Source organism: Ornithodoros turicata, chromosome 5 (genome assembly GCF_037126465.1).
Source record: "Ornithodoros turicata isolate Travis chromosome 5, ASM3712646v1, whole genome shotgun sequence".
Classification (NCBI taxonomy): Eukaryota; Metazoa; Arthropoda; class Arachnida; order Ixodida; family Argasidae; genus Ornithodoros; species Ornithodoros turicata.
The window spans coordinates 31,850,925-31,871,570 of NC_088205.1; the positions used below are offsets into that span (position 1 = coordinate 31,850,925).

At 46.0% G+C, this 20,646-nt stretch overlaps 1 protein-coding gene across 2 annotated transcripts in view; it reads right to left on the reverse strand.

Moving 5' to 3' along the window:
* LOC135394297 (proton-coupled zinc antiporter SLC30A1-like) overlaps positions 1 to 20,646 on the reverse strand; it is a 53,254-nt gene that overhangs the window by 18,099 nt on the left and 14,509 nt on the right. The gene's annotated exons all lie outside the window — the stretch shown is intronic.

A 20,646-nucleotide genomic window follows, 5' to 3' on the forward strand; every position in this document is an offset into this window, starting at 1 on the left:
GCGCAGGAACGACGTAGAAGGGACACTGCTGCGCCAGTGTTCACTGCACAGACGTCTCATAAGAGTACCAATTGCTTGTTTCGCGTCCGCTTGGGTGAAATACGTAGGGTGCGTCGGTACGCCACGTGCCACATGAGCCCGTCTCGCAAGTAGGTCGGCAGCCTCATTCCCAGGGACGCCACAATGACCTGGGATCCACTGCAAGGTGATGTTATGTGTCTGTGTGACAGCACACGAATACTCCCTGAGGACGTCACACACCAGTGGAGCGAGGGAGCTCGAGCTCATGGTGCACTGCAGAGCTTGGAGGGCGGTTTTAGAGTCACTGTATATGGTCCAGTGCATGAGTGGTTCACGGGACACAATGAAGGAAAGCTCCATAAGAATGGAATGCAGCTCGGCCGCAGCAGCCGACGTCGGGTGCGACTGCCTAGCGCTTCGTTCAATCGACAGCTCAGGAATTACGGATGCACAGGTAGAGCCGGTCTGTGTCGATGAGCCATCAGTAAAGATTTTAATTCTGCCTTCATCGCGATGAAGCAGGCTCAGGGTGAGTTGGCGAAGAACAACAATTGTCTGGTTCTACCCGCAGTCCCACCATGGGCCCTTCAGGCACCACCTGTGCATGTCAATGTCCCTGGCTTGACTTCCAGAAAATCGTCTTCGCAGTTACTTCATGTTCATTTTGGTATTTCAAAATTTTCGCTTCCCGCCGGCGTACGGGACAGTTCTTGTCTCTCGTTTCATGCTCCTGTCCACAATTCACTCACTTGATGGAAGCCCCGATGCAGTCTTCAGCTCTGTGTGGACTAGAGCACTTGCCGCATTTTTGTTCTTTGTTACAGGCCGGTGCAATATGCCCAAAGCCACCACACTTTACGCACTGGACAGGTCTCTCTCAGAATTCATAGACAGGTAGGCTGACAAGCCCAAAATTTAGCGTATCTGGACGAGGCCTTCGAGCAAATGTGACCTTCACGAGTTTGCTGTTCTTTCCCATCCTTTTGGCACCCGTGATGGTGGTAGGAGCACTCAGGTGCTTCAGTATAACGTCATCGCTAAGGTCGATGTCTATATCCCGGATGATACCGTGGACGGCTTCCTTGGCTACAGGTAAGAAGGCCTTCACAGGCATGTCGCAAAGAGAGCACATGTTGAGCAGTTTCTGCACACTTGAGGCACTTTTGAGGTCCACGACATTCTTGCGCCAATTCGTCCTGATCTGAATGATGTCATCAGGGACTATCTTTGAAAGTGCGGCGTCAGCGGCGCGATGGTAAAACCTTTTATAGGCCGTACTAGTACTGTTCGGCAAACACCGCTTGCAGTGAGCCCTTCGTCGCTTCTCTGGCGAAGCCTCTTTGGTCGTCGATGATAACGAGGAGTGATAAAATCGCCCTTGCCATCAGTCACTTGAACGCCGTCTTCAGAGGCAGTCCCGAATGGTGTTGGAGGCCTTCCTGTCCGGTCGATGACCGTTTCTGAGTCGGTGTCGGAAAAGTCGCCCATGTTGGCGACGTCTGGTATGTTCGGGTCCATGTCGGAGCATGGATCTGGAGTATCCATGGACAGAGCGCTGCCCTACCAGGGGGGAGACTTCAGCAGCGAAACCCGCTGACACAGACCCACCCAACGCCTTAGAGGTCTTCCCAAAAGCTAGGAAGGGAGTTGCCTCAGGACAGAAGCCGCCGATATTTCGAACAGAGACTGTTCTTCTTCTGGGCACCGTCCTCATCATTGGCATGGTATTTAAAGGGTTAGGTGTGACGTGTTTAAAGGTGCATGCGAATTGTGGGTCAACAGCCCGGAGGGAAGAAAGGTTCCGTACGGGCTTTTACGGCCGGAGTGAATGGCTGCATTGTTAGAGTGTGGAGGGGATTATGTGAACGTAGTGATCTAGGCTACAGACCGGTTACAGAAAAATGGAAGGTTCACGAACACGTGGACGAAACGGGACAACAGGCAAGAATTGGCAAGCATAGCGAAAGATAAGGAGGTTAGTGGTTACGTGGGGAAGCTAGTCCCAAAAGCTAGTTCCTCATGAGATATGGGAGAAGTTGTACTAAAATGTGAGTTAGCTTGCAAGAGATGCCAGAGAACACGTCAGTGTTGTGTGCGGAGGTCATTACGCGCTGTACATCCGAGAGTACAGCCAGAAGGTGGCATCAAAGTACTGTGTCAACCCGTTCGGTAAACACAAGAAGGAAGTGCGTGGTACGAACATAATACCTTCAACATTGGCTAAGCGCACAGTGTCGCTTCAACTGGTGCCTGGAGACAAGCTGTGTCCAAATTGTTACATGGAATGTAACAAGCATGAAGAGGACACCACATCAGGTGAAACTGAACCGGCGTTGAGCCCTGGAACACCATCGGGTAGCCTACAGCAAGACTCACTCCGTTCAACACTCACTGAACGAATCAGTGGTAATTCTTGGTGAAGATTCTCTGCCTGAAGCAAGAATTCTCTGCCTTTGAAAACGACAGAGATACGCAGAAGCGAAATTGCGTAAAATAGAGTCTAGCGCAAGAAAAGCTCTAGAGACGTCTCTAGGCATCGGCATAGCAACGCCGTCGACATTAGAAGAGCCGTGCCCCATCCTCGTCACTGATTACAAGACCTTGCTGCGAAAGTTGAAGGAGAAATTCTCAATAGAAGAGAGCGCATCATGAAGAGCGATTATATTAACGCTGGCACCAGTGTCGTGGTCCAGACAGCAAACCATGTATTACTTCGGAGCATCTGACCGGTTGATGCGTAAAGCCAGGGACATTAAGAAAAAGACTGGCGTCCTCAGTGAACCAACATCCGCAATAGGAAAACAACCACTGGACAACGCAACCAAACAATCAGTGCTACAGTTCTACGAAGACGATTTCATAACATACTGCTTGCCAGTAAAGAAGGATGTCTTGAGGGGACATCAGAAGCGCTTGATGATGACTGGATTAAAGGAAGCTTTCGAGCTGTGGAAGGCCAGCAATCCTGCACAGAAAATTGGATTTTTAAAGTTCGCTTCTTTGAGACCTTCCTGGTGTGTGCTTGCTGGGAGCCCCGGAACGCATTCTGTGTGCGTTTGCAGTTATCATCAGAACGTGGAACTGATGCTCAACGCAGCAGGGATACAAGAATCCTACAAAGAGCTTCTGAAGTTGATGGTATGTAGTATATGCTGGGTGACTGCGATGACTGCCCTGCGGGCCTGGAGCGCTTCATGACAAGATTGGAGAACATATACTCCGAATGTCTGAGTTCTGCGACCAGATCGACCCCCCCCCCCCCCCCCACTCATTCGTGCTAGCTGTGTTGTCTGGGGTTCTTCGTGGGTTCGCCTCAGACACTGTCAGACGTATGTCCGCAAAGTTCCCTTAGAAGTCGTCCTAGGACGGACATTCCCTCAGAACGTTAGTCGTGACGTTGCCCACCTTTGTGTGAGGCCGACAACGACGATCTCTTTCACCACCACCATCATTTTTAAGAGTGTGGTATTCCTCCTCTCGAAGTTCGACGTAAAATAGCTCGTTTGTGCTTATTTCAAAAGTTGTACTACTCGGTAATTTCTTTTTGTAAAATCTAGTTCCTCCTTCACGCAGTCTAATCCGTATACAGCATATTTGTCATGCCGTGTGTCCCAGTGCGCGTACGTCAAGCTTCCTGAATTTCCAAGTGCCCCCGTACAATGTCTGTGTGGAATTGTTTGCCATCCTCTGTTGTCACTTTATCAGATTCTGTCCAGTTCAAGTCTTTTTTATCGCACATATTTTGTAATCGAATCTTCAGATGTTATGCCATAGAATCGGAGTACTTTTGCATTTCGTACTTATGCCGCTTTTGTCTCCATTTCGTAAATTTGATTGTTATATGCTGAGTTATCAGTGCTAGGCATGGTTTGCCTTACTCCCCCTTATGTAATGTCCTTTGGGGAATAACTAAATAAATAACAGTGTCTTCTAACAAGTGGCCCTTGGAACTGGAATTGGAAATGGTCCTGGAATGACAGGTGGCCCTTGCTAAACTTGACAACCAACCTTTTAGCGTTGAGGAGGTACTAAGAAGCTGGCCAAAGCAGCATAAAGGGCGAAACGCATTGGACGTTTTCTCAGCGTCAAAACGTCGCGCGTACGCCATGGCCTCGCACACGCGGCCAAGAAACGCCAGCGAGGCGACCACCCGAAACGCATGGGACGCGTACGGAGCGAGTGACGCATGGCACTGTTGCTATATTCGTCGACCCTAAATATCTGTTACAACGTGCAGATGCTCTTCTTTCCTGTGATTCCTGCGTTCCTTCATTCCAGATACCATTCAAATGTTCACGTAAATTTAGTGTGATGAATAATGTCCCAAAAATTTATGCGAGCTGCTCATACGCCACCTTGTCTGCCGCACGACGGCCATGGTTCTGTCTACTTCTCGGAAAACGCGCCCAGACGCGCGCGAATATATGTAGTCGACAGATTCCGGCGTACGCCCTCCGCGCGCGTTGAAAACCTGGTTTGTACGAGGTCACACGCACGCCGAGCGCGCGCGCGTCCTGAAAACGTCGGAAAAACGCTCCATGCGTTTAGCCCTTAAACAACCTGCGTTGTGTTCCCTGGCGAACTATACCTCAAGGACATACGTGCTGAACTACTCTTTTATATCACTCAATGCTTTCACACATCAAGCGTGATGAAACAGCTGGTCGCACCAGTACGACGTACGTTTCAATTTTTTCTTCTAAACTAATCTAATCTGGTTGGCAAGGAAGCGCGTCTTTTGTACTTTCCCCTCTTTCGGTGGTTAGACTCATTTTTACGAGACACGAATTAATTAATTGGGTGTTTACGTCGCGAATTTTTACGAGAGACAAGGTCGAACTCGCTATGTGAATCGTCTGACACTTCGGTGTGACGCATAGCAAATTTTATTAAATATTGTAAACCTGACACGTACGTCAGAAAAATCCAAGCTTCCCCATCACGTACCTCCGCAACGGTTTGTTCCACGTCACTGAGATGGGGCGTACGCCCTTTTATGTCAATTTGGATATATTATAAATTTATAATTGATCCAAAAAGCCGTAGGCCTCCCTGTCTCTTAGAATCAGAAGCGATAACCCTATCATTCGTGGCAATGGTTGGGGCATCTCATCGACATCATCTATTGTTGTTGATGGTGCAGAGCGTGCTATGCGGTGAAGTTCTGTTTTTAGTAATCAACTCCCCTCTCCCACTTTCCTTTTTTTTTGGCTATAGTCGTGACGATGCCCACTTGAGTGCGGCCAACAACGGCAAGCTACCTCGACCCCCCCCCCCCCTCTGTTTTTAGAGTGCAACTTTTTTTCCTGTGCGCCCCCCTACAGGGGGGTCATTTGGTTTTTTTTTTTTTTTTTCAGCTTTGGACACATGTCGGCAAAGACATACATAAAGCTGATAACGTTGTAGCGGATGAGGCAATTGTACATAGAAGGATAAACACAACACAAGCCTCACAAGGCCCAGTTGCATACTCAATTGAATGATGCTCAAGCTACAAAGTAACTGTAATAATGAACCCCCTCCAATTTTGTCCAACCCTCCCCCCCCTTGCATGCGATTCTGGACAAACCACTGCACGTGCCACAACTCCACCTTCATATAACACTGGTCTAACGAATTGGTGAATAGATGGATGAGCATGAACCAAGTTGTGTGAACTTGTGTGTGTGTCTGACGTGATGTATCTGAAATGTCAGAGTCGACAGCAGCAAGAAACGGGCTCTTTTCCGCCCCTGTATGTGGCAAGAACGCTGGTGACAGCATCGGTGGCATTCACAACTGAAGGTCCTCAGCATCGGACGCCGTTCTGTGTGATATTGATTTCATATGGACGCTATGCAACTATCGCTCTTCTGCACCTTTTCAAAGCAGAGGCTGAGCACCATCCACAGCTAAAAACCGATGAGTGGAAGTGTGCCAAGGAATCCATAGGTTGCGCGAGAAATTTATAGTATGGAGAAAAAGTAGTGACCCTGCACAAAAAGTTGTCTTTAAAGTGTGTACGGCCAGACCGAAACGAATATCGGTTCGGGTTCGGTTACGGTTCGGTGTCAGAACTCTGAAAGTGGTTCCGGTTGCGAGATTCGCCGTTTTAATATTTGCGGTTAGCGGCAACCAAACAGTTGAACCGTTTCTTTTCTTCCCTAGGATGTATCTGCAAAATGCGTGGATGTCGCAAAGTGAGCTACAAAGCAGCAAGCAAACGGGTAAAAATTAACATCGTTATCTGTTGCGCTCCGAAAGCGGAAAACCTGCGACAGAGGGAACTCTTTCTTCGACGCACTTTGGTCGTTTGCGACATTCCCCATAGAATAATTTGTTGCGGTCTCTGTTATCCCGACCACATGGGGTTCTTTTGATGTGCACACGGTGCTGGAAGCCTCTCCCTCCCCCACATTGCTACCGCCCTCGGCCGGGATCGAACCCGCGATCTTGAGCTCAGCGAGCCATCACGTTACCGACTGAGCTACCAAGGACGGCCCACGTGGTCGAAATTATCCGCAGTCCTACCCTGCGGCACGTGCAACATGTCGCCACACTGGGCAGACAAACCTTACGTGTAACATCACGATACCATTATTTATTCTGTTATCTCATGCACATTCATTTCGCTCGTGCCGTAACAAGCTACAAGGCAAGAAAAACTGCTTGCGTACTCAGCCCCATTTTTTTCTTCCACTATCACATCACATCACTCGTTCAGCGGTTTAGCAAACAGATGTGGAAACAAACAACGTGCAACTCTTGCTATCTTAAATGATCACAATAATGCAGTTCATAACTCATAAGGGACGTATACGCTATATGTCATACGATGCGTATGTCATCCGATTATGGGTCAAAGCGCATAAGATGGTATGTTGTCCACACAACTTCTGAATGCAAAACTCATGACGAAGAGATGTACTTTAACAGAAGCACGTACGACACCACTAAACAGAAAATTGTAAAGCGATACACATATCATAGAGAAAGTTATTAGTGTTCACGCTTGAACCGATTCATATGAGCCGGTAACCGAAATCACATTTTTCGGTTCAGGTTACGGTTTCCGGCTACGGTTCTTGGAAAAAAAATTGGGTTCCAAGCAGTTTTCGGTTCCGTTCAGGTTTCAGTCCCTGTAGACGGCCGATGTTTAGACACACACACACATAAATGGGATGATGATGTGGTGGGTCGTTCTCCGCCGTTATGGCGGTACACTGCCCCATTGCGCTTGTGGAAGGGACGAGAAAGTGATGATGATGGAAAGGTGTCCTATTAGAGTTCGTCCATTAGTCCTGTGCTGGAGAGGAACTCAGCAACAGCTAGTAGGCCTTGCATCAGATGTGAGGGGTCCGACCATGGCCCGAGAATTTTGGCTAAGTCGAACTGGCGTTGATCGACGCGTTGGAGAGCAGTTTCCATAAGGGCGCGTATCGTATCGGGCGGGATCGTATACTGTCCGCAGACCAGGAGGACGTGATGGAGGTCACCGCGCACACCACACGTGAAACAGAGGCTGGACGCGCCGACACCGAGGAGGTGTTTGAAAGCCGGTGTAAAAGCCACATTAAGTCTCATGCGGTGGAAGACTGTGGTAAAGGAACGCGGCATTCGGCGGGGGAGAGTAAGGGACAATGTGGGGTCAACGGAGTAAAGCAGAGAGTGGGTGGTGATGTCACGTTGCCATTGAGACTGCATCATGGGGCCAGTAAGGCATGAGACGAGGTAACGGGGATCCCCCCGAGACAAGATGATGGGGACACGCCGGGTGTACGGTGCGCGCCTGCGGCTGTTCGATCTGCGTCCTCGTTTCCGCTGATGCCCACATGACCCGGGATCCACTGGAAGACGATAGAGTGGCCCTGTGCGCTTGCTTTCTTGTATAATTGTAGGATTTCAATGACCACAGGACTGAGGAAACCGCGAAGTCCCATAGTTGCCACACACTGCAGCGCAGGTCTGGAATCCGTAAGAACGACCCAGGAGCGAACGGGGCTGTCAGTAATTTTCCGCAAGGCGAAAAGAATAGCATAAAGCTCAGCGCATGTTGACGATGTTTTATGTGAGAGATGATGGCCATCTGAAACTGACTCGGAGGGAATGACAAAGGCAGACGACGAACTTCCCCTCGTGGTTGAGCCGTCCGTGAAAACTGCGGTGGAAGTCTCATAACACAAGCTCATCATATCGAGAGTGAGCTGCTTCACCACGCATGCAGCGACGTTGCCTTTCTTCCCTGTTAGCCCAGGCACCGGCAGGGAGATGCAAGGCGTCGGAAAAGTCCAAGGAGGAGTGCTGGGAGCTGTGGGTGCGACCACAAAGCCAGGTATGTAGTCTTCAGTTGAGACACACATTGGTGTACGCTGCTGTGCTTGCGTCTCCGGAGCTTCCTAACTAGCGGATACCGCCGATGGTGAGCTAGAAGGCGACACGTCTTCCCGTAGCGAAGCACTTCGAGCGGGGAGCATAAAATTAGCCTCAGCAATGACCATATGGGTCTCTGCCGCCCGAGGGACTCCCAAGCACACTCGGAGACCGCGCCAGGAGGCACTGAAGCTTATGGACTGAGGAAGGTGGAAGGCCATTCAACACAGGCAAGCTGTATGCAAGTGACCCGCGAACCAAAGCTCGGTGGACGGCCAAAAGCGACGCCATGGCACTGCCCCACTTCATGCTTGCCAGATGCCTGATCACCGCAATCCTCCGGTGGATCTTTGCTTCCAAGCTCGCTATGTGCTTCACCCAAGACAGCCTGGCGTCTACCGTGACACCTAGGAAGCGATGAAAAGGTGCACTCCTCAGCTGTACACCAGCAACTGAAAGAGGGAAGGGATGCATGTTCCTTCTCGTAAACGGGAGTACAATGGACTTTTCAGTCGAGATGTCCATGCCGGCCGTTGCGAGGTAGTGTTCAATAGTGTTCAAAGCGTGTTGCAGGCGCCGCTGGATGGCCGGAAGGGATTTGCCGCTGGTCCAAATGCAGATGTCATCCGCGTAGATCGAAATTGACAGTTTCTTTCCAATGCAGCCCCGAAGACCCGCCATGGCCACGTTAAACAGAATTGGGCTCAATACGCTCCCCTGTGGAACTCCATGAGTCATCGATACATGCTCCGTATCCCCTTGACGCGTGCGAACGAATAGCTGCCTGCCATGGGGGAAGTCCTTAATTCATGAGAGAGCTCTGGAGGGTAGGCCGGCTTGGCCACTGTTTAGAGAAGGCAACGCAAAACTGAGACTATGCATATCTAAAGCAAATGAATGCTGAGTAAATTCATCTCCTCATAACTGCAACCAACCTCTCCGTCCGCGTAGTTTTACATATCCCCCCCCCCTAAAACCTGTAAATAAGATGTTGTGCATGCGTGGATATGTGATTTCCTTTATATCTGAAGCACCTACGAGAATCAAACGGTCATAATCCACCATCTGCATTTTCATCCTGAAGATGACCACGTCAGCATCAAACAAGGGTTCCCATGACAGTCAAGTCCTCCAACGCAGATTTAAAAATAATAATAATATCTAACGAATGGAAAAGCAATGCTGGGATGAAATGTAGGCGGTAAAAGGAGTGTTTTCGCTTCTTATGTTACAAAAAAATTTATTAACATCACCGATTGGCTGGTTCAGTTGCTGGAACTGCCTCTACTCCAATGTAATACAATCTATACAATAACCACGCAATAACTTACAATAGCTACACAATGATATACACTAACTATAAACTTATGTACATATATAGCTACTAAATTACAGGTTTTCCCGCGTATTTTAGTCCAAGTGCCATCTGAATTAGACCAGGTGTCACCTGAAATAATCCGTGCGCCATTCAATTTAATCCGGGTGCCATCTGAATTAATCCATGGTGTTTTTAAGCACTATAACCGGAGGGACATCCCCGCAGAATATTCTACAGATATGTAGTGGAAGGAAAAGTAAAAAGCTGCTGATGGGACTTAAATTCTGCTGCGTCTTATGTTGAGCATTCGCACGGCGCCGAGATATCGAGAGTTAAAGCGGAAGCATAGCAGACGACACCATTGGTCATGTCGTCTGCTACAGAATATATTCTGACTGAGCTGCAGAATATACCACACGGTTAGAAGAACACGAAAAGGCATACTCCCATAGCAGACGACACCACTGGTGCTGTTGTCTGCTAAAGACGGTCCTTCCATTGAGCTGCAGGATATTCCACTTGGTTAGAAGAGCACGAAATGCATGACCCACGTAGCAGACGACACCGTTGGTCCTGTCGTCTGCTACGGAATATCTTGTGACTAAGCTGCTGGATGTCTTTCCATGCTCTTCCAACCGCAGAGAATATCCTGCGGCAGAGTTACAAGATATTCCTTCGCAGACGACAGGAACATTGGTGTCGTCTGCTATGAGCATCATACCTTTTCGCGTTCTGCTAACCACGCGGAATATCCTGCAGTTCAGACAGAAGACATTCTGTAAGAGGCGACAGCACCAATAGTGTCGTCTGCTATGTGAGTGGTGGCTTCTCGTGTTCTTCTAACCATGTGGAATATCCTACAGTTCAGTCAGAAGTCATTCTGTAGCAGACGACAGCACCAGTGGTGTCGTCTGCTATGTAAGTGGTGGTTTTCATGTTCTTCTAACCGTGTGGAATATCCTGCAGTTCAGAAAGGAGATCTTCTGTAGCAGACGACAGCATCAGTCGTGTCGTCTGTTATGTGAGTCATACCCTTTCGCGCTCTTCTAACTGCGCGGAATATCCAATAGTTCAGTCAGAAGATATTCTGTAGCAGACGACAGCACCAGTGCCGTCATTTGGTATACTTCCGCTCAACTCCCAATATCTCAGCGTCACGCGAATGTTCCACATAAGACACGGCACAACTTCAGTTCCATCAGCAGTTTTTTTTTTTTACTTTTTCTTCCACTAAAATACTCTACAAAGATGTCCCTCGTGTGAACACACACGATTATAGTGCTTAAAAACACCATGGATTAATTCAGATGGCACCCAGATTAAATTGAATAGCATCTGGATTAATTCAGATGGCACCCGGATTAGATTGAATGGCGCTTGGATTATTTCAGATGGCACCTGGGCTAATTCAGATGGCGCTTGGACTAAAATGGACGAGAAAACCTGTAGATGTGTGAAGGTATGTAGGTATGTGTAGACGCTTATATGCACACTAGGCACTAATACAGGGTGTGTGCAGAAAAAACGTTGACCCGCATTTTTACATGTAACTCGTTGTCTACCACTGATCTCGATTGTAAAAGGCTGGATCGCGGATAGGGAGCGCGAGCGTGAAGAAACCGGCCGCCATCTTACTGTACCCACAACAGTCGCCGCAGCGATCATGGCAACTTCTTGCAATTACGGTCGTACCAACCGTACTGGCAAGGTTACAGGGCCTAGTACAGGTGAGTCATTCTTTATCGAGGAATAAATAGGCGTCCATTCTGTATATTTAGTTGACCATTATGAAGTGTTTTTTTGCCCAAAACGAGTACTGGATGCAGGTTGCTTGATCGCTCTTCCGACGTTCAATCGAGCACACTTGCATTTTACCCGGCGGCAAATACAGTTTGAGTGCATAATATGCTTGGAAGAACACGTTACACTACACAGGTAGTGTTGTCACCAATATACGTGCGAGCACTAGAGCGCTTTTTTGCATGCATTGCTAGCATGGTACACCGTGTTCTCTGCGGAAGCAAGTGCCACATTCATTTCTTTGAATTACCTTCACGCACAAGTTCGGTATTACGTCATAATGAGACCACGATTGTCCCCTTTTTTCATGTATTGGTATTGTTTTGTGCCTTGGTTTGATTTGTGACAAAGAATCCTACGTAACGGTGGTGTGGCGCGACTTGAATAGCACCTTTGTGTCTGAGCTGTATCGTCAGCTTGTTACGATAGTAATAATTTGTAGCGTGTCGTGCTATTTGTAGCAGTTTTTAAGGCAAAAGTGGTCTCTCAATACAGGTTTCGTCATGAGGGCTACGCAGTGAATAATCTGTGCAGTGTGATACGGCTGGGTGTACAGGTAAGTATCACGTTCCTCATCCAGTGGTTTCTACTTTACAGGAAGGAACAACCTCAGTGCACGCACTGTGGTTAGACTCTCTCAGTTTTGCATATTCTCTTACATGTTCACATCAGAAACACACCTTACGCTTTAGGCTCCTTCACCCAGCAATATAATAATTAGAGTTTATAATTCTTTTTAGAAGAGTTCCCCATATTCTTTTTAGAATAGTTTTTAATCTTTTTAGAAGATACAGGGATTGTAAACCATGTTTTAAACTGATGTTTTAACATTTGTCCAATGCATTTATTAAACAACATATTCATTTTTAACTGGTTGCACCCAAACCAATGTTCTGATGTATTATTTCCTTTATTGTTGATGCACCATAAAAATTGGAATAATCATCAATGCAGGTTACTTCACAGCTGCCTCGACATACTCAAGAAATGGGTGCAGAACCTGCGTAATGCCCACCAACTTTGACTACAGCACCTCCAGAAAGTAAAGGCATATGTGTCACATGGGATTTTTAAAGGCATTCACAGTATATAATACCGTGTATGAACTGTTGTAGATCTAAGCAGCCTCTACAGTACACCCTCAGAAATTAAAACTTGTCAGGGAACTGTGATAATTGTTACAGTTACTAGGCATGCACATATACGCTATAAGAAGAAAATTATTTATTGAGAATGCACTTCTCTGGCTACTCATGTTGTTTACATCTACTGTTGATCACATTCATTTATCACACATTATATTCTTATATATTATTATTATATTATCACATATTCGATCACATTAAATTTAAAATTTAACATATATGAGAAAATATCAAGAGGGAAGTTGCTATTCATTGCTCAGCCCAACCTAAAATTGAGTGCTATAAATTTAGAGAGCGTACCTGACCACTGTCATTCCTAAAATATATATTGCCATTGTAGCAAGGTCACAAAACAATAAATGTAGTCTTTTGCGACCTCCCTGCACGTTCATTGTATCCTGAAACGCATAAGTGCAAGAAATAAATCTTGAACTTCAATAAACTTGGGGTGCGTTTTCTTATTCAACTCTGGCAACTCCGAGTTACTCTCAGCCGGCGAAAAATAGCCAGAGTAGCCAGATTAGCGGAAATGACGTCATAACTCTGAGGCGAAAATTAGCCAGAGTAGCCAGGGAGTGACAACTCTACTCTGCTCTGCTCTGCTCTGAAGAAGGGTAGCCGTCGTTCTGACGTCACACACAAGCTAGCAGACGACGATGCGTCGTCTGCTACCAACCGTCCTGTTGACAGACAATATGGGTGGTGTTCATTTTCGAAATGTAGGACTGGTTAAAAACTGTCGAGCCTTTTCAAAATCTGCTGGAGTGCACGCATCTGCGTCAAGTTGTTAAACAGAGTGTCTGCCAGCACTTCCACATCGTCTCGCCCGTCAGGCCAGTCCGCCATTTTGAGCGCAGAGTAACTCTAGCCGTTCGAAAATTACGGTCAAAGGTGGCTATTTTGGAGTCACGTGATGATAAAGGCTCTGACGTCGTTACCCAACTCCTGGCTACTCGGGTTGAATAAGAAAACGCACCCTGTGACGTCAGAACGACGGCTATCCTTCTTCAGAGCAGAGTAGAGAAGAGTTGCTACTCCTGGCTACTCTGGCTATTTTTCGCCGACTGAGAGTAACTCGGAGTTGCCAGAGTTGAATAAGAAAACGCACCCTTGATGTTGTATAAACTTGACATAAAATGTTGAATAATATAATGAACGATATAAAATATTGAATAAACTTGAACTCGTATATTCTCTTTACTCATCATCAGTGATCTTCATTACAAAAGCATATCGTGTTAGACTTTTTTGTTTGCGTTTCACAGACTGGGTACACGAGGGCCAAACTGACAAAATCACAACTGTTTCAAGCTCCAAATAGTACTGTTGCAATTTGAAAACCATACGTGGAGCTGCATTTTTTTGGAACATGCTCCACATGACAAGCATGACAAAGTCAGCACTGGATAGCAGGACCCCGTCCCCAAGCAACTTTTCTCACGCTGCAGTTGTATTCAACAAAAGCATGTGAGTGCTGGAGAAGGACATTCAGTTTGGCACAACCGCGCCTGCAAATAATCAGAACAAATAAAGGAAAAAGCAAACAAACATAGAAGGACTGTACTTCAAAAAGAGATAAGTCCTGTGTCTCAAGGAGGTGTTACCACTTTCCAAGTAACTTAATTGATTAAGCTTACATCACTACCTGATTAACTGTCCTAACAAGTGTGATCTAATTGCGTGAAGTAATTATTTGGGCTGCTTCGGTGTGTCCATATTTGCGAGGCAATGCACCGCTGTCGTTTACTAAAAGACTCTTTCTAAGGCGATGCTTGATATAAATCATACTAAACGCATACACGGCTAAAACAACGGCTGTGATTCTACAGAACGATCTCTTTCTGCCATGCGAGTATATCTTTTCCCGGACCGTTCTTTATGGAACAATTTTTGTCCAGAACGCAGTACGGGATATTATATACATGGTTGTTGTTAACCTCAACTCGTTTCTTATTGAAATATTGGCTGGGAAACGTGCTGTAGTACAATCCCCAGCGCTGCACTGCAGTGACGGTCTAGTTTCGGAATGCAAAACATAACGTAATTAAGAATCGAACGGCAGGACACCTGTGAAACACTGTTAGGATACACCAGTATACTGGCACCTTACAAAATTGTGTGACGACAATCAACGATCAATGATAGCAGCGCAATAAATACTCACAATCTCTGTTGCCTTCCATTGTTTTCTATCGGCACACACACAGCACTTTAGGGCCCACCAACATGGCGGCCCGAAGGCACGCCTCTCCCCCACGAGCCCCTCTCCCATGCGCGATCCAGCCTTTATACATAGAGATCAGTGTTGTCTACTTACCCGAGGAACTTCCGGTGGCGTACGATGGCGTATTTATGCGTGCGAAAGCTACAAAAAAAATCCTGGAAGTCATACTCAGCGTAAAAAAAAATAAACAGAGCGCGAAAACATGGGGTTCCATGCATTAGAATAGGGCGGTCATCACAGTGCATGGTAGTGCATTTCGGTCTCTGGAGAGTTATGTGCAGGCACCGCTAGGGGGGCTAGGGGTGCTGCCGATGAGCATCCATGTGGGACATCTTTCGATTTATGCACCGATAGCTCCCCTAGCGGTACTTGAATACAACTCTCCTACGTCCACCATGTTGCCCTATTCTGATGCACGGAGGCCAAAGTTTTCGTTGCTCTGTCTATTTTTTAAGCTGAATATAGCTTTCCACAATTGTTCTGCAGATTTCGCACGCATAAATGCGCCATCGTGCGCCACCGGAAGTTCGTTAGTTAGGTAGACAACAAGCTATGTCCCTAAATGCGGGTCATGTTTTTCTGCACACACCCTGTATGTACAGTGAATATGTACAACCGCATTGGTGACTATACATATACAGACGGAAAAGCGAGAAGGAAAGGAAACGAGATTCACAGTTCAGGAAGGAGCGCCAGTGACGGTGACACATTCATCACGTACAAGCACATTTAATGAACACATCGGTTTAGGTCAAGTAGACTGCAAGTTACCACCATATTACTAAAATACACCACGTGAAAGCTGCACAGTGCACTGAGGCAGGGCCGGTGCTAGGGGTGTGCGGAGCCTGAGGCAAAGACACATCGCGGGGCCTGTTTCACACCAGCAGCAATGAAAAGATGAGAAATTATAAGATTTTCGCAGTGGGAGATTTTAGCAGCACGGGAAATGGCAGGAGGAGACAAGGGTGCGAAATCCTCGGTATAGCTTGCAGGGTTGGCGGATTTTTCTTGAAAGTGAGACTTTTTCTCATCACATGACGGAATGGCACATAACACATAATTCTCACATTTCTGTTTTAGTCGAAGATCGCGCATGCGATTAAGTGCATACTTGATATTTAAAAAAAAAGTAAACCCTGGTTGAGGGCTTCGTGCGCGGGGCCTAAGGCGGTCGCCTTACTCAGAGCCGTATATTAAAGGGAGTCTGGCCATTGGGAGGAGTCACAAAAAGAGGCTCGACCTGTCAATCACAGTTTCGCTCCTCTGATTGGTTTGCTTTTTACCAAGGGGGTCGCCATGACACCATACTGCCACCCAAAATGGCGACGAAAACAAACAGAGTGAAGCGGGGATTTCGTGACGAAAAATTTTCACAGACTGCTCTGATTTTATGCTGCAAATGCACATCCTCATATACATTTCTCGGAAATCAGTTTCAACTTAGGCTCATCCATCGATATCTAACCGGAAATAATACGTTTTGTCGCCAGTGTTAGGCCTAGTGAACACTGCGATCGCGGCGATCACAACGAAATCATAACGAAAACGGCACTGTGCTGTACAATCTTATATTTAATTGCTGGATTTCATGGATATAAACATTCTTGCCTTTTATATTCAAACTATTCATGTAGATTTGTTTAAAAATCATACCGACGACAGAATGTGTCCCAGCAGGTGGTTCTGCCGGCAGCGGTACAACGACGGAAGCAGACGACAATTCCCGACGTGCCTTACGCTCCCTAGGTGGCGTTCATCAAATTTGCACCAAAAATCCACTAGTTTTGCAGATTGCGAGAGGTATCCATTTCAATCCAATCCAACCCACTTGCCACCCAAAATGGCGCTGCCCATGTTAGATACGGGGACAAATAGTGAGGATAGGTTGACTGATAGCGCCCTATATTCCAAGATTTCATTGGTCGGAAAGCTGAAAAAGTGGGCGGAGCTTCAGGTATAGGCATGACCCATTAATGGCCAGACTCCCTTTTAATATGCGGCTCTGGCCTTACTCGACCCCCCCCCTTTTATCGCCGGCCCTGGATTGAGTTCTATATTACAAGTTTCTCAGCACACAGCAAAACTGTGTTATCCGGCGAAATGCTTTGATGTCGGCGAAATGCTTTGTGTATGCACGGGAATTAGTGGAGCCTGGTAAGGCCACACTCAAGAACAGTGTCTCGATGAGGGGGGGAGGGGAATCGCTACGCGTCTCAGGTGCAAAGAACGAAATATATCTCTATAGGAATGTAAAGAAGAGGTATGGAGCTGCACAAATGAGGCAAATGGTTAAAAACGGAGTTGGCATTTTCTAGATAACAGTTCAAATATAGCAAAACTGAGCATATCGTGAACATTTGGGCGCGATCTGAGAAAAACACGCATCTGTAATATATATATATATATATATATATATATATTAGGGCTGTGCGAGTACTCGAAATTTCGAGTTCGAGTCAAGTCGATCTCGTACTCGACTCGAACTCGACTCGACAAATGATGACTCGACAACTTTCGAGTACTCGATATCGTTTCGAGCCCGCGTTAGATTCACATTAAAATCCATCACATGTAAGATATAACCTGTCACAACGATTCCACCGTTTCGAAACACGCATTGTGCGCAGCCGTGATTGCTGTCACAGTTCCGCCATCTTGTTTTCAGTACTAGCTTCGGCTAACCTCGACTTGGCTACAGACTGAGTTGTGGCTATGAATGGCAAACTGGCTTCAACTGGCTACTGCTGACCATGGAGGAGGCGCGCGCGCGGAAGCGTATCCGACATGGGAGGAGCGCATTTCATAGTTTCGTTTCTTCGACGGGAGAGTCTGTTTTGGTTCTGCTAGCTCATAAAACTCGGAGACGTCTGACAAAAGTGAAGAAAGTGCATCTGCACAAAACCGAAAAGGGCTGGAAGCCTTGTGTAGGACTACTTTATGAAAATTTCCGATACGAACGATTCCTTACCGCGCCCATAGAGAGTCGATCACCGGTGATTGACGTTTTATGAGCGGCGCTACTCGGTCCCTAAAGTAGTGTCGGACAAGTGGTCACATTTGTTGGATACTATAAACACTACAGAATGAGTTCAATTTTCACTTTTATCTTTTCTTTGTTGTAGCGATTTATGAAGTTGGCCCTGTGCCAAGGAGGCAGTGTGGAGATGTTATCTTGGTTGCGGCGTGGCGCTCCCCCGGCAGACCTCTTTCACAAATGCGCAATACTCCCATTTTAAGCATATTCTGATTCGATTTCGTTTATTACAACGTAAATAACGACTCCGAATGCGTTAGACAATCAGATTTTTGTCCTGCATGTGTGGGCATATATAACTTGCACTATTGCTGTTCTTTGCTGTTCCAAAACTAACCGGGAGGAATGGAAGAGTGATGAAATAGCAATATGTGGTACAACAGGAAAGTTAAGCCTGAAACTAATGTTTTCAGCGGAAATTACGATGTTAATTTCTGTTTTACTCCTTCAATGAACTCTGTTACTCAGTTACATGGACAACATGCAGTGTTCATGTTATTTTTCACAACTCATGAACTTCTTGATCCAGAGGGTTGATATTTTCAGATATTATTTCTGACAAAGGTGCCACATTTTGTATATTTTAGAACTTGTAGATTGATATTTTTGTTCAAGATACAGGCGTATATTCATAAGGGTTTCTGCTGTTCGCACCAATCTTTTGGTGTCCCAAAATCAATTTTGGAAATACATGGATAGCTTGGTTTATGAAACTTACATCATTAGATAGGTCATTGATTTGGCTACATTTTCCCATATAGCAACATATTTTGAAGTGATACTGTCACCCACAAAAAATATATTTGTAAAACCACCCACAAGTGGCTATTTTTGTGGCGGTAAGGAAAGTTGTAGAAAGACCAGTTTTCCTACCCATAACTTGTAAATGTGTTATGGTTGTAATATTCATTTAGCAATGTTGTCCTTAGGTGGCACATTTGTTTTATAAAGCTCTTATAATCTTCATTCATTTAATTTTTTGTTGTCAACTGTAGCACAAAAGAACATTTTTAAGGGGAAGTTCGCCAAAAAGCGGCGCTAAAGCATCTTAAAATTTTCAACCTTCCTGGTTCTACACATTACCTATCATTTAATGGAACGCCAACTACTCCAACTCGACTCGATACTCGAAACAGTGATTTGGTTTTACTCGAACTTGACTCGAACTCGAAAATTTTGCTACTCGCACAGCCCTAATATATATATATATATATATATATATATATATATATATATATATATATCTTGAAAAGTTTGAGTTGGATCGGGCGGCTACGTAATTATAGTTGAAATAAATGGGAGACAGAAGACGAAAGTAGGGGAAGTAACAAAAAAGGGGTTTATTAAAACTTAAAAATCATAAAAGTTAGGGAGGATGTCTACGTTACGGCGGAAGCTTCGCATTCTTCGGGACAAAAGAGCTAAATGTGGCCACGAGCCCCTTATCAGCCTCGTGGCCACATTTAGCTCTTTTGTTCTAAAAACTAAGAACCTCTTCGTTTTTAATAAAGTTCCCCTTTTATTCATTGCCCTGTAGAAGCACTGTCTCCACTTCTGATCCTTATTGAATACCTATATATATATATATATACAAAAAGGAAAAATAGGTAATGCTCTATGGCTGCACGTTGAGCATATGTTTACAATTTGATCGTGCACTCCCAGTCGAGTACAGCTGTTTCGTCCTACTTGGGACTCATCAACCCGGCGTAGGGTAGTGACACGATCTTCGGTCGGCACTAACAGTGCGTCTCGGCGAGACGTCAATGTTGCACGGTGACAGCGCCACCTGTGGAGGCCGCAGTGCAAGCCAGCAAGTACATATACAAAAAGGAAAAATAGCTAATGCTTTATGGCTGCACGTTGAGCATATGTTTACAATTTGATCGTGCACTCCCAGTCGAGTACAGCCGTTTCGTCCTACTTGGGACTCATCAACCCGGCGTAGGGTAGTGACACGATCTTTGGTCGGCACTAACAGTGCGTCTCGGCGAGACGTCAATGTTGCACAGTGACAGCGCCACCTGTGCAGGCCGCAGAGCAAGCCAGCAAGCACATATAAAAAAAAAAAATATATATATATATATATATATATATGTGTATATATATGTATCTTGAAAAGTTGGAGTTGGATCGGACGGCTACGTAATTATAGTTGAGATAAATGGGAGACAGAAGACGAAAGTAGGGGAAGTAACAAAAAAGGGGTTTATTAAAACTTAGAAATTATAAAAGTTAGGGAGGATGTCTACGTTACGGTGGAAGCTCCGCCTTCTTCGGGACAAAAGAGCTAAATGTGAGAAGAAGCTAAAAGAGCTAAAGAGAAGAAGAGACAGAAGAAAGAGATAGAAAGAGCTAAAAGAGCTAAAATATATATGTATATATAATATCATACCAAAGGGCCTTTCACGTGTCATCGAATGATATACATCCCAGTGCTGTGACAGACGCTGGGACAGACCGTTGCGGAGGTAAGTATAGGCACGTATAGGGAAGTTTGAGTTTTTCTGACGCATGTGCTAAGTTCACATATTTTAACAATAAAATCAACTATGCGTCACACCGAAGTGTTAGCGGAGTGACGTATAGACTGTAGCCTTGTCTGTCATACAATACGAACTTCCCTTCCCTCGTGTCTCGCAGGCCAACGGCTCAGGACTCAGGAGCGCCCAAAGTCATCACAGAAGAAAGCGCGCGAAAGAGGCTTCGGAGTTTCCCTCTCAACAACAACAACTACATGAATGACGATGGG